This window comes from Vicia villosa, linkage group LG5 (genome assembly GCF_029867415.1).
Source record: "Vicia villosa cultivar HV-30 ecotype Madison, WI linkage group LG5, Vvil1.0, whole genome shotgun sequence".
Lineage (NCBI taxonomy): Eukaryota > Viridiplantae > Streptophyta > Magnoliopsida > Fabales > Fabaceae > Vicia > Vicia villosa.
Window position 1 is genome coordinate 52,495,935 of NC_081184.1, and position 16,290 is coordinate 52,512,224.

The 16,290-nt window shown below is 32.4% G+C and overlaps 1 long non-coding RNA gene across 1 annotated transcript; it reads left to right on the plus strand.

Annotated features, from left to right (window-relative positions):
• Nucleotides 1-11,534: 11,534 nt before the first annotated feature.
• Nucleotides 11,535-12,546, plus strand: LOC131606625 (uncharacterized). The gene is made up of 2 exons (XR_009284927.1): nt 11,535-12,076; nt 12,192-12,546. It is a non-coding gene; the product is annotated as an uncharacterized LOC131606625 (long non-coding RNA).
• Nucleotides 12,547-16,290: the final 3,744 nt, after the last annotated feature.

Sequence of the window (16,290 nt, forward strand, 5' to 3'; positions counted from 1 at the left end):
TGGACACTTGCAACTCTTGTGTGACTTCGTCAGAATCTTTTTCCTAGAAGTAATCTAGAGTAATCTTCAGTTTCAGATATTAACACTTGATTTATCTCCCGCTCTGGGGAACTTGACCATTGGATTGATGATCGTCAGCCACTCCGAGACAAGGTTCAAAGCCTGATCGATACAAAGGTTATCATCATTTGCACCTGAAAGCCAAATTTGAAGTTCTCCTTCGACTCAATGGATCTTCTGAAGCAATAAGTCCATACAGAGAAAATCTCCTCAACTTTTACAATCTCTTTATCATCATGCATGTTCATGCGTAATCTTTCTTGTTTTGCTTCAATACTGCTTATATGTCATACTTGTTTGTTTTTGAACTATAATAATGATGCATTGAACATGTTTGTCTTGAAAAAATTCATTCGCTCTCGCTCTAACATGTTTTTCTTTGCTTGTGATACCAAACTCTCGATGATAAAGCATGATAACTCCGAAGAGAGAACGACGAACACATAATACTCATAATCTCAAATGGTGTGCTTTCGAGTAAAATCCTGTTGATGATGTACAGGCATTGTTTCAAATTCCCAAACACTGGAGATATAAGGATGATAAACCCTCGTTAACCCCCTTGAGCCTTGAAGTAGGAGTTTCTTTTCTATACGAAAAAACCCTCACATTTAACCTAGGGGCAGTGTAGTGTTTAGTTAACCTGATTGAGCGTTTAAAATTCATCAGGAGCTCGCATCTAAGGATACAACAATGGTTATCCTTCAAAAGATTGAGGAAAGTCAAAACCACAATGGTTATCCCTCACATTAGGAGGTCAAAATATGACGATACCACAATGGTATATCCTCGTCAACAAAGGAATGAGGCAGTCACAATCTTTCCAACAAATCAAAGACGTCTCATACGACTTGTTCAAAAAAAAAGAAAAGAATAAAAAAAAGAGAGAAAAGAAAGCCCGCTGAGTCAACAACTTGAAAACAAGTGACTTAGGCAAAAGTTAGGACATCCCGCTGGACTTCAAACTCGGAATTCAAAAGAATTTGTCCAGGCAAAAGTTAGGGAAATAAAAAAGATCCTCAACAAAAAGGAAAAGTTGCATGACTATAAATTCAATATCGTGTGATCAGACACCAAGAATAAAAGGTAAGTGCTGCCATGTCCAAACACCTCCTCGATTCCTCAATCGTCTCAAACTCCTCTTGAAGGATGAATGCTCGCATCAAGTTAACTGAACTTAGGTTGGAGAACATTACGAAGGGGGTGGGCACTAATAAAATTTTGAGCCTAAAAATCCTTTTTTCTAAAAACCGTGAACCTGGCCACGTTACAACCCTCAAAAGTCCTAATTGAAGCAGGGTTAATTCGAAAGCATGCTGTAACGAGAATACGGTAAACTGATTCCTAGGAGTTCTGCTAAAACGCTTGAGTTGGTATCACACCACCTTTCACAAAAAAAAAGATTCGATGTTTTGACATCCTTTAAAAAAAAATCTTCTTTAAACTTCAAGACAAACATGAACTTTGCATTAGAATTATATTTCTCATACTAAACATTATTTGCATATGAACAAGTACTTGACACCAGGAAAGCTTCCATCATGAGCTGCTGATGAAAAGTTTAATCCTCTCAAGGGACAAGTTGTCTTCAGAACTCCGTTGAGTCCGAGCAAGAATATCTTAAATTCTGATCACCCTCAGGGGCACAAAAGCAGTCGAAATACTCTGTTGAGTAAGCATTTAGATATCCAGGGGCAATCTGGTCACAATTCATAGAATCTCTCGAAGGAGTTGAATAACTATAAATGCTAGTCCATCACTGGGGGCATGTTGCATTAGTCCCCAATCTCAGCAAGAGTTGTTTAGCTACCAGTATCACATGGTGTTAGTATCAGTCTCTCATGCAAAGTTCTAGTTCCCGTAATCTCAAGTATCAAGCATACCGGGTTATTGAATCCAGGGGCAGGTAGGCTCCCACAAGAGAAGGACCATATATGGTTAAAAAGTGTTTTCCAATAGCAAGTACTCAAAGACGTGGGGCAATGGAAAATTTGAAATTCCCGGGAATCTTCCCCACAAAGTTGTTTTCACAAAACATCCCCACAGAGTAATCCTCGAGGAGTTATCTCCAAATATTCTCTTCCCAACAGAGACTTGGTTCCCCAACGGAGCTTACAGCTCCGACACTGCCGGTTCTCCGACATAATCTTCTTCTCCAACAGGGTTTATTCAAACTCGCTATCCCCATTTAAGTTAACACTCACAACTGAGCCTGATCAGGTAGTACATCAGAAGACTATTCTTCTCCCTGGTCTCCAGGATACATCAGGATCAGATAACTCAAGTTACTCTCATCCCTAAGAGAAGATCAAAGAATCCCCGGCTGGATATCCTCGAACGGAAGACAGGAATTCTCAATCCCCTTGTCATCATCTCCGGCAGCATACAGAGATTTATTTTCTCAACCAACAATTTCTATACAAAGTTACCAATATGCTTCGACTATATAGTCCATCCATGCATCATTCACAATACATACATAACATACAGCATTCTCGTTTTTTTCGAGAATCTCATTCACATTACATACATAACATACAACATTCTCATTTATTTCGAGAACCACATTACACAATACATGCATCATGACATTGCATAAAACTAATTTTTGCTTTTTCAGGTCATTTCACAATCAAAAGAACGTTATCATCCAGATACGATGCAAAGACGATCGTATCAACGATTTAATCTTAGCGCTCAGTCCAGACACAAATACAATCTTGATGCTTAATTCTGTATTATTCTTAAGAGATAATTCGAAAACAATCAAAGAACTCCTTATCCTTTCTAGGAACCTTTCTAGGTAATCGTTTCTAAGATGTTTCTCATCCTTTTTAGGAGCCTTTCTAGGTTAGTCTTGTTTAAGACATATCATATCCTTTATAGGAGCCTTTCTAGGTAGTCTTGTTTAAGACGTTTCATATCCTTTTTAGGAGCCTTTATAGGTTAGTCTTGTTTAAGACATATCATATCCTTTCTAGGAGCCTTTCTAGGTAGTCTTGTTTAAGACGTTTCATATCCTTTTTAGGAGCCTTTCTAGGTTAGTCTTGTTTAAGACATATCATATCCTTTATAGGAGCCTTTCTAGGTAGTCTTGTTTAAGATGTTTCATATCCTTTTTAGGAGCCTTTATAGGTTAGTCTTGTTTAAGACATATCATATCCTTTCTAGGAGCCTTTCTAGGTAGTCTTGTTTATGACGTTTCATATCCTTTTTAGGAGCCTTTCTAGGTTAGTCTTGTTTAAGACATATCATATCCTTTCTAGGAGCCTTTCTAGGTAGTCTTGTTTAAGACGTTTCATATCCTTTGTAGGAGCCTTTCTAGGAAGTCTTGTTTAAGACATATCATATCCTTTCTAGGAGCCTTTCTAGGTAGTCTTGTTTAAGACATATCTCAACTTATTTAGGTAATATTCTTCTAATATTTATCCAATCTTTTCAAAGACATATCTTGCCCTTTCAAGGAACTTCTCAGTCAGTCTTCTCTAAGACAGTTCTTCCCGAGCTTTGTTTAAAGCCTAATCTCCTTTACATCTGTCAATGATCTACCATATTCAGGAACCTTTCTAGGTAGTCTTCCGTAAGACATTACTTCATTTTGATGAATCTCTCCTTCATATACAATCAATGCATATGATTCAGTCTGAAAAGCATCTACTTTAGACAAACATCTTGATGGCATCTCTAAGCCCATCTCCGACAACGCTCCGTCTACATCTGGATGGCATCTTTAAGCCCATCCTCGATGGCATCTTCAAGCTCATCTCCATCTTCATTTCTTGCATCAGCAAGCGCAAATTTCTGGGTATTCTAGTGTTCAATCCTCTTCCACCTTCAGATCACGAGTGGCGAATACGCCAATCTACCTCTTCAGGTTTAAGAAGATTGAACAGGGGCAGCTGTCATACCCCAAAATTTTCCCACAATTTTTAGTGACAAAATTTTTCGAAATTATTTTTAAAATTGGATTTTATAAAATCTTGGATTCATTTACATTAACATCCTGAATTTTATAAATATTCGATCTAAGGTCTATTTTAAAATATAGTAGTTTACTCTTAAATTGTTATATTTTAAGAAATAGAAGAATGCTTGTCTATGCTTCACACACTTTCAATTGGCTTTTTATTTCAAATAAATAATATAGCTCAGTTACTTAGGAAGTAAGGTTTGCAAACAAAAGGTCACGGGTTCAATTCTCGCTTGGTGCATTTCTACGTCCAGGTTCTCAATCTTGGTCATCAAGAAAGGGCCTCTGGGTTGGATCTTTTCCTTTTTAGGATCGTTTTGACCTAAATTTCACTATATAAATACAGCACTCAATTCTAACATTTTCCATCAACAATTCTCTAAATAAGGCCCCATTCTGTTAATTTTATTATTTTTGGTCTAATATTAATTTGTTTATTGTTTTAACTTTTAACTATGTGATGTTTAACTAATGGTTCTTTTATTTTTTCCGCTAATAATCTAATGGAAATATTGTAAATACATGTTCTAACCCTTAAAATAAAATAATCCTTGGTACATTTTATTTCACACATAAAAATCTTTTTTATTTGTTTGTACAAAAGTCATACTTTTCAGGTAAAACAAAGAAGCAAGTTGAAATTGTAGTCGTTGACGAGTCCACTACGAAACGGATCCACAACATACAATATCATACCCCACAAGAACAGTCCAGCATCAAACTCAGACACTCAACAATTTCACGAAATCTCCAACACCATATCATCCCATAATAACCAAAGATTAGAATAATTGAAAAAGAGAAAATATATTCGGAAGCATTCACAAGGAGCCGCTTGCAATACACTTAGTCTTCTCTCTGTTTCTTTGATTGGTTGTGCTGTTTTTTTTGTCTTCTCTCTGTTTCTTTGATTAGTTGTGCTGTTGTTTTTGTCTAGTGGGCAGGGCAAAAATAAGAAGAACATCAAAGCAAGACGATGAAATCCTCGGAACTCCACCTCAATACCGACAAAATAACCATGTCGCACAAATCCTTCGGATCATCATCAATCACTCAGCTCCGTGAAGCATTGTCGGCAATAACAATCATCACGACGCGATTCGAACCTTCAACGCGTCAACACACCAAAGCACTTCCTCGCACAAATCGCACATCATCATCTACCTTACAACTCTGTTTGAATTTGTGTTTTTTTCTTTTTTGCAGAAAAGAATAGCAAGTGAAGCTGAATGGCCACGCCTCCGCCTTCAAACCACACCGTCGCAACCCTCCGACCTTCTGCTGTTTTTGACTCATCAAAGTTTGTTTTTTTGTTATCTACAGAAAAGGGAGAATACGATGACTCAACAAACGTTCAGAACAACACACCAACTACTTCACAGTTTCGAAACATCATCCACGACCACGACGTCATCACCATTAACAAAAACAATTTCTATCCTTCCGCCTATACAAATTTAACATGTACAAAATTTGTTTTCCTTTTGTGTGCAGAGAATCATAAGCAAAAGATGTTGTTACCGAGCAAGATCCCGCCACACGCAACCTGACTATACCTTCAATGCATCATTATCTCCGAACAACGACCTTCATCAGCATCATCACATTCGATGGCCTCCATGAACAGCCACCGTAAGCTCTTCGACGAGATCCCACCATCACAACCATAGATCTCCATGGGCTATCACCGGATCCGCCGTCACTACGGCCTGATCCCATCTAGATCCGGTGCCACCGCGTAGCAGCCGCCGATATCATCGTGACCTCCACACTGGCGTAACCACCATTCTCGAGCTCCCCGTGCCGTCCGGTCCGACCGCCATCGCCGATAAGGTTAGATCTTCCTTTTCATTTAATTTTTTTGTTTCTTTTCATGTTTGAGTAGAGGTTGTTATATAAAGATAAAAAATGGTTTGTAGGATTTGATTTGGTCAAAGGTATAGAAACATATTGTGTTTTGGTTCTGGGTGTTTCTTTTGTGAATATACTGGAAACGTATTGCTTTGATTTCCTGATGCAAATGTTATTCATCCTTTTATTTTTGTTATTATTACTTTATTGCCTCGCCACGTGTCAATGACTAAGTGATCGGAGACTTAGTAAATGAAATCAAAGGGAGGTAATTGGTTATTATTTTCCAATTTATTTATTTATTCACTCATCCATTTTAAATCAATTAGGTTTAGGATCCTTTGGGCCATAGGCCTATTCCTTGTACATTTTGCTAAATCACTTATGTTTCTAAAATTTAGTTAGATTATCTCTCTAATTTAAGTCTAATATTAACTTCCCATATTATTAAAAATATCAAAAAAATATTTAATATTTGCTTAGATATCTTTTGTTATCTTCTCGATTAATTGCTAACATTTCTCTACTATTTTTCATGCATCATTCTATATATCCGTCCTGACATTCTCTTAATTTTTGCGAGGTGCTATCATTGAGGCTTCATGGGTATTTACAAGCTTTATACTTATAATTTCGTATATATTTTACTGTCGCTTTAATTTCATTTTGGGGGTTTGTAATAATTTTTATTTCCCACTTGGCAAATTGTAACACCCCACCCCGAAGCCATGTGATAGCGTAGGATTTAATTTCCACAATTTATTTTCTGTAAATATATTAACTGTTAGTAATTAGGTGTGTATGGTAAGACTAAAAACAATCGTAGTTCACCTTAATTCAAGATAAGATAATCGAATCTAACTCACACACACACACACACACACACACTTTGACTTTCAAACAAAACAAATGAGCTAAGCAAATTAAGAGCCCGTAGATAACTACGGATGAAAAGGGTGCTCATACCTTCCCTTTTCATAACTTACCCCCCTAATCCAAACTCTTTTCTTAAAATGCCTTTCCTATACTTTTTTACCTTTCCTGAAATTGGACAAAATAAAAGTCGGTGGCGACTCTTGCTCACCGCAACATTTGTTTGCAAAATAAATATTAAAGTCAGTTCTCCCACCGTGTTACACCATAAATTAATTATATTTTATTCTTTTAAAAATTGTTAAAAATATGACTAAATATGTATTTCTATCGTAAACCCTAATTCCATATATTTTGTTGGCTTGAACTTGATTCCAAGACTTGATATTTGTAGTTGTTTTATTTTTGAGTTTATACATGATAATCTTTTAGGGCTTCCATTTTGATCTTACCATGTTCATGTGATTAATGTCTTTTCTTGATCTTTCCATGCTTGTATGATTGAGATCTTTTAACATGAGTTATTTTCTTGATACTTGTCCATGAGTTTATGATATGCTTTGTAGTCTTGCCCTAATGATGTGTTATTCTCACCATAGTCCCTTGACATTTAGATCTTGATGTATATGCTTGACACATTTTGACCATGATCTTGTATGCCTTACCTTTTGTATGATCTTAATGCTTGATGTCTCTTGAGGTACTTTGTCTTGATGTTTGTTCATAAGCTCTTAAATGATCCTTTATCATGATTGCTTGATGCTTGTCCATATATGGTTGATACGTATCCATACTTACTTGCTTGATGTTTATAGCCTGGTAAGTGATCATATTGATTGTTTGGGCTTATAATCTTTCACCATGATGCTTGTATACTTTATATGAATTCACTTGTATTGGTTTACTTGTGATTTATATGATTGATGACTTGTTTATTCTTGAGTCATGTTGATGATTCTTTTAGGGTTCCCCTTTTTGACATTACCATATTCATGTGATGGATTGACTTTGTTTATGTTTGATATACTTTGATGTTGACTATGCTATGATTCAAATGATGCTTGAAATTACTTGTAATACTTTGTCGTGATGTTGCTTGAGATATTCAAATTGCTTGATTCTCCATTGATGTTGCTTGTGCCTCCAATCCAAAGGAATAAGATGGTATTGACTAAAATTGTCAAGGTACTCACCATCTTATGTTTCCTTATTTAAACTTTATTTATGTTTTGTATTTTTAAAACTTAGCACCCAACCATTTGCTCTGCATTTCTAAAGCTTAGCTATTCAAAAACCCTTATGCTTTGTATTTTTAAAACTTAACACCAAAACATTGCTTTGCATTTCTAAACCTTAGCCCATTTTTTTAACCATGCTTTGTAATTCTAAGACTTAGCATTTCAAATTTATGCTTTGCATTTCTAAAGCTTAGTAACTCAAATTCATACTTTGTAATTCTAAAATTTAGCATCCAAAAACATTATTGCCACTTTGGTATTTTCCTTTTAAAACATTTTTTAAGAGGAACTACAAATGCTTTGACTTTCCCTATTGCACAAAAAGACGCAAGTAGGCACAAGATGCAACATCATGCCTAACATACAAAATAAATCAATTTTTTTAATTCTCCAAAAAAAACTTTACTTATTTCCAAAAAAATTTATTTTTTTAATTTTCGACAAAAATCGATATTTTTTATTTTTGAAAAAGTCAATTAATTTATTTTTGAAAAAAATCCACTTGATTTATTTTTGAATAAAATCAATTTTATTTACTTTCAGAAAAATTGAGTTTTCTTTATTTTTGAAAAAAGTTGACTTTTCTTATTTTCAAAAAAAGCCGATTTATTCCTTTTCAAAAAAATTGTTTATTTTATTTTTGAAAAAAACCGACTTTTCTTATTTTTGGCAAAACTGACTTTTTTATTTTTCAGAAAAAATAATTTTTTTTTTATTTTCTTGGAAAAATATTGACTTTTTTTTTGATAAAAAATCGACGTTTTTATTTTTCCAGAAATATCGACTTTTTTTATTTTTTTTAAAAAAATTAACTTTTTTTTTTATTTTTCAAAAAAAAAACAACTTTTCTTATTTTCGGAAAAAATTGACTTTTTTTATTTTAAAAAAAAAATCGATTTTTTGACTCTTCAGAAAAAACAATTTTTTATTGAAAAAAAATAAAATCAATTTTTTCTTTTGTGTAAAAAATATTACTTTAAAATACTTTTTTTATTTTTCAAAATTTTTTTTAGTTACGTAATCAAAAAAACTCAAATATTTTTTTTCAAATAAATTAGATTTTGAGTCACTTACTTAGGCCTAATAAAAAACAAAAATATAAAGGGGCTTATTGATAAAGGGCCAAGAAAATATTCATTTTGTATAGAGCCTGAAAAAAGAGGACCATGTAAGGGGTCTAAATGTTAGGGCTTTATCATTTAGGACTTTTTTGTCACCTCTATGCACAAGTACCAAACTGGATGTGGTAATTTGAATTTCATTCATAAATTTATGCATTTGTTCTTCATTGTTGAATTTAGTATGCATGTTATTGTTTGTCATTGGTTTGAATATCATATTTATGGAATTAAATAATTTACTTTATCTATTTTTGAGGATGGAACCCTTTCTCATTTAATGAAATCACGGCATCGACATGACACTTGGTTTTCAATTTTCTTAACTATTATTACAATTAAAGAATTTTTTTCAACTAACCACTTTTTTAATACCAAACTAACCAACCTTTCACCATATTTTCCAAACCAACCATGTTTCAAACAAAAAAATGGATTAACGAGGAGGCTCCACTTGTAATGGCGCCTCCTATATTTTTTTAAATTTTCCAAGTATCTGCGGATTTGACGTTAATTGCGGATTTACCTGCAGACAAAAATATTAAAATGTTTCGTAGATAAATCCGCAAGTTACCTCAAATTCATAGGTAACTGAAAAAACTTAAAAAAAATATAGGAGGCGCCATTACAAGTGGTGCCTCCTCTTTAATCCAGTATTTTTGTTTGAAACATGGTTGGTTTGAAAAATATGGTAAAAGCTTGGTTAGTTTGGCATTAAAATTTTAAAAAAGTGGTTAGTTGAAAAAAATTCTAGTTATTGGAAAAAATGATATGCTTTGTGGACAAGTTGGGTATAGTTAGAAAAAAAATTCAACTACCCACTTTTTTAAATTTTAATGCCAAACTAACCAACCTTTCACCATATTTTCCAAACTAACCATGCTTCAAACAAAAAAATGGATTAAAGAGGAGTTGCCACTTGTAATGGCGCCTCCTATATTTTTTTTAAGTTTTTCGAGTTACCTGCGGATTTATCTGCGGATTTGACGTTACTTGCAGATTTACCTGCAGAAAATTTTAATACTTTTTTCTGCAGGTAAATCCGCAAGTAACGTCAAATCTGCATGTGATTGAAAAAATTTTAAAAATAAGGAAGCGCCATTACATGTGGCGCCTCCTCTTTAATCCATTTTTTGGGTTAGAAATATGGTTAGTTTGGAAAATATGGTGAAAGGTTGGTTAGTTTGGTATTAAAATTCAAAACATTTGTTAGTTGAAAAAACATTCGCAAAGTTACCTTCAATTTAAAATGTCTTGGAAATTTCAACCACTCTTTGGCTACGCCACGGTAGGCCACTAAATCTCTTTTTATTTCATGTGTATGCGAGCATTTAATAATAGTTAGAGTATAGTCTACTGAAGTGTAGTTTCACTATAGATACATATGCGTGATGAATGTTTTACAACACCTTAGATCACTTAACATGTTTTTGTTTGTGTGAGAAATTAAATAAATATTTTAGTGGTTGAATCCTTTCTAGTATGTTCATCTAACTTGCAGATTTGATGCAAAACTTCACCATTCCAGAGGACCATGAAATATATTTTTTGAGAAAATTCCCAAGATTTCAAAACTTCGAGAAAGGTGTTTTAAAATATTTTTAATCTGTTATAATATTATATGAATTCTATGTTTTGAATCATTAATCATAAGTAAAATAAAATATAGGGATGCATTTTGAAATTGCAATGTATTAAATAAAGTATAGCAATACTCTCTTTTTAACACTCTCTCAAACACTCAATTTTTTATTGGTCGAAACATATGTGGATCCCTCACTTTGGAAATAGGTCTCACATAAAGTGGTAGGACTCACACATGTTTCAACCAATTAAAGAGTGAGATTTAAGAGAATGTTAAAAAGAGAGTATTTTTAGCATTTCTCATTCTATTAAGCTTGGTTAGTGGGTTAGCCATACAAGATGAAGATATATAAATATGAAATTACATTTTAGTTTTAGTTATGTTCTCATTTTAGTAATTAAATATAAATTTCATTCTAATAATTAAGCATAATTTTCATTATACTAATTAAGTTTGTTTAATGAAAAATTCTATTAATAGTTTTTAAAATTTTAGTTCAGTTTATTTAAATCAATAGTTGAAATTTGATATCTTAAAAAAAAATAGTTTTTTTACCACCTATAGCCTAATTAGTTCAATTAATAAAATTATGCTAGAGATTTACTATGGTTTTATTGTGGCAATGTTGTAGCTGTATAGTTAGAAATAGAAACACAAAATCCTTATTTTACTACAGTTTAGTTTTGGTTTAGCTAGGAAATTTAAATTTTTAGTTGTAATTTTGTGTTGGATTATATATATATATATATATATATATATATATATATATATATATATATATATATATATATATATATATATATATATATATATATATATATATATATTAGTTAATCAAGTTAATCACCAACTAACTTTATTTGCTACAGGTTAGCTACAAATTGGTTACGGTTTTGGCCGTAGCCAATTGCAGATTTTCTTGCATTAACACTTTGATAAATATTAACTTTGTTATAAAAAAAATTAAAAATAAATCATCCCATAGTACTTTTAATTTAAAAATATTTATTTCACATCATACAACTTATTTTTTCTTCATCTATTATTGTTTTCTTTATTTTAGATTTGCTTCTTTCTATTACGAAAAGCTAAAAGTTAAATAAAATATATAATGTAGTTTAATAAAAATCTTAAACTTGGACGTTCATCAAAATTTTATACGAAATATTTAATATTAATTCTAATTTTATATTTGGCTTTTTATAAGTCCCAACATTTAATATTATTTATTTGAAGTTGACAAAGACTGAAACTTTTCTATAAAGCGTGCAAAATAGTTATATTTACTATACATATGTAAAGGAGGAAAATATGGCTCAAATTATTATGTTTGTTTATGTTCTTCAGATCTTTTCTCTATTTTTTGTTGTAACCAATGGTGGTATGTTCTTTTCAAACGTTTTTCAAACTTTGCAATATATCTTATACATGATATCATACCTATCACCTTTAAGTAACATTAATTGTTTTTCATTCCTTTTACAATACAAATGTAGGTCGGCGTGGTCCTCCTCGCATTCCTTGCGTTGAACACATTGATTGTCCAGAGAAGACTTTACCTTTAGTTATGAGATGTATTGACTATTATTGTCAATATAGATTGATAGCCGAGGATTAAGTTTAAAAGTAATTATATCACTAATAAACATATAAATTTATTCTTACGTCATAATGTTTGTACTTTATATTTTAATTTAAATTATACTCCCTTTGTCCCAAAATAAATGTCACATTTGAAAAAATAATTTGTCCCAAAATAGTTGTCACTTTACATTACCAATGCAATTTTATATTTAATCTTCCAATTGTACCCTCTAATAAATATTCTTAATTTATTGTTTTTTCACTTAATATTAATGTTATTTCGAATACACTAATAGTTAATCAGGATAATTTGGTAAAGTCATTATTCTCTCTCTTTCATTTATTATTGTTTCTTAATCCGTGTGAAGTGGGACATTGCGACAAATAATTTGGGACGGAGGGAGTAATAATGTTTCTCTTACTTTTCAAATTTTATGATAAATTTAAAAGCTAATTTGTATGATGAATATTCTGGACCCTCCTCTAAATCACTTTATCTTCTTTGTATCTCATGCTTAAGGAATAATGTACCTTTTATTCATTTTAATTATGATACCTTTAGGACAGTTCCCTACTCGAACAAGAAGTAACCCATTTCGAAACAATCCCTAACTTAGCCCATACGCAAGAGAGGGCTTGACTAGGTTAACATTAACAAGACAAGTCAAAAATGCTGGTCCACGACAAGATACAACTCACCGCTAATTATTATCCATTTTTCACATAGATAGAGCATTCAAGTCACATAAAGGTTGACCTCAAATGGAAAGACAAAGATCTTTATTCTCATTAAGCTCTCTCAGGTGGACAATGAAACATTGACCATAATAGCAAATAAACCAGTCATTAAGGACCCAGGAAAGTGAGAACCCTATATAAACCCGCGAACACCACATTGATAAGACAAAATTTTGATATCCTAGATATACATAAATAGACCCTTGCGGTTCTCATTAGCCTAACATCAGTGGAGTTATCAAATTAGTGTATCATGCATGTCCATTTGACGCCCATCGCAGGACCTGTTAAAATTGAACTAGGCCACACATTCTCTTATTCCAACAACAACTAAATTTAGTTTCATAATGATGAGGGTTACCACCAATAACAACAATCGTAATCACAACCATGACCGAGTTACCATATCAGAAATATTGACTGATATGGAAGACCTACAATGCCAAAATGAGACATTGCAAGAAAATGTGCATGACCTGCAACAACGATAAATTCAACCTATCATTGAAGATCAAGAAGACTTGGTGGACCCCCACCCCATGTCGACGGAGATCTAGGACACACAAGTCCATACAAATTCAAACCACCCTCCCTAGCTATGCTTGATGGAAAGAATGATCTCCAAGAGTGCATTATTTTTATTAATAAATTACCGTCATTGAAGCTACCTATTCTCTCAAATGCAATATCATGGCAGGATCACTGATGGAATCATCTCTCTTATGGGACATTAGCCTTTTAAGGTTCTCCGTCACCAATTATCAGGATCTAACGAGGAATTTGATCCATCACTACTCATCCAACGAGAACATAAAGGTTCCATTATGAGTCTATTAAAAGTATGTAGTTACTCCAAGACCTTGGAAGAATACTTGGCATGCTTCAATGAAGAAACCACCAAGGTCAGCTATCCAAACTAGGAGATGTTTGTAGGAACTTTCCACTACGACTTAAAGGTGGGGCACTTAAATGAATCCCTAGTGCAAAAGTATACATCCTCAATGGAAGAAATTATGGATAGGGAAAGATTTATATCAAAAGAGAGGAAAGAAACACCAAAACAAATAACCAGAGACTCTAAGGAGCAAAGATGAAAGCCAGAATCATCAGAATGTAAGAAGAATCAGAGCACCATACCCGTTCTTGAGAAATTTTTCTTCAAACCCACCTAAAAACCCTTGGATCACTTCACCTCACTCAACACCAGGAGGGAAAGAATTGTACAAGATGTTTACCACACCAAAATCACTGCAAAGCCAAACTTTTCCCGAAGATACTTCATGAGAAACGATGTAAGAAAATGGTGTAAGTACCATATGATTCAGGGTCATTGTTGAAGCGGTAGAGGGAAAGCAAAAAAATATTTGCAAAAGTTATTTAGAGAATTTAATGTCTCCACAAGGATAGGTTGGAAAGAAATTTTGGTTGACAGATTCTTAGTTCTTGAGTTCGGCTTGATTGGGTTTTAAAGTATAGTGCGAAAAAGTAAATTATAAACAGAAAATAAATTCACTTTCGAGAGGAGAAACTAATCCGGAAAAAATGTAAACTACTCGTCACAAAATTAAACCTATCACTCCATTAAACTCAACTTATGATACTCGTCTGAATCACCATATATCCCTCTACTAAAAAATGAAAGGTTCATTGTTGTTTTCAAGCTCTCTCTACTAAAAAATGGTTGTGATAGTGTTGGGACTCGAAAATATCCAACCCATACCTAAAAAAATATGATTTTTCTCCTATTTATTGAATTCCAAATCCGTAAGGCGCGCTTCACGTGGTTTGTGTAGTCATGAAAAAATCAGCACTAGTGTTTTTGCCAAAACTAGAGAACCGTAACTCCGATTTGTGCCCGGTTCGAAGAGTTGGAAAGCTTATTCAATTTCCTATCTTACAATGACTAAATATCAACAAAATTGATGATTTCCTCTTCATTAATTTGAGCCTTAGGTTGGTTAGTTTGGTATTAAAATTCAAAACATTTGTTAGTTGAAAAAACATTCGCAAAGTTACCTTCAATTTAAAATGTCTTGGAAATTTCAACCACTCTTTGGCTACGCCACGGTAGGCCACTAAATCTCTTTTTATTTCATGTGTATGCGAGCATTTAATAATAGTTAGAGTATAGTCTACTGAAGTGTAGTTTCACTATAGATACATATGCGTGATGAATGTTTTACAACACCTTAGATCACTTAACATGTTTTTGTTTGTGTGAGAAATTAAATAAATATTTTAGTGGTTGAATCCTTTCTAGTATGTTCATCTAACTTGCAGATTTGATGCAAAACTTCACCATTCCAGAGGACCATGAAATATATTTTTTGAGAAAATTCCCAAGATTTCAAAACTTCGAGAAAGGTGTTTTAAAATATTTTTAATCTGTTATAATATTATATGAATTCTATGTTTTGAATCATTAATCATAAGTAAAATAAAATATAGGGATGCATTTTGAAATTGCAATGTATTAAATAAAGTATAGCAATACTCTCTTTTTAACACTCTCTCAAACACTCAATTTTTTATTGGTCGAAACATATGTGGATCCCTCACTTTGGAAATAGGTCTCACATAAAGTGGTAGGACTCACACATGTTTCAACCAATTAAAGAGTGAGATTTAAGAGAATGTTAAAAAGAGAGTATTTTTAGCATTTCTCATTCTATTAAGCTTGGTTAGTGGGTTAGCCATACAAGATGAAGATATATAAATATGAAATTACATTTTAGTTTTAGTTATGTTCTCATTTTAGTAATTAAATATAAATTTCATTCTAATAATTAAGCATAATTTTCATTATACTAATTAAGTTTGTTTAATGAAAAATTCTATTAATAGTTTTTAAAATTTTAGTTCAGTTTATTTAAATCAATAGTTGAAATTTGATATCTTAAAAAAAAATAGTTTTTTTACCACCTATAGCCTAATTAGTTCAATTAATAAAATTATGCTAGAGATTTACTATGGTTTTATTGTGGCAATGTTGTAGCTGTATAGTTAGAAATAGAAACACAAAATCCTTATTTTACTACAGTTTAGTTTTGGTTTAGCTAGGAAATTTAAATTTTTAGTTGTAATTTTGTGTTGGATTATATATATATATATATATATATATATATATATATATATATATATATATATATATATATATATATATATATATATATATATATATATTAGTTAATCAAGTTAATCACCAACTAACTTTATTTGCTACAGGTTAGCTACAAATTGGTTACGGTTTTGGCCGTAGCCAATTGCAGATTT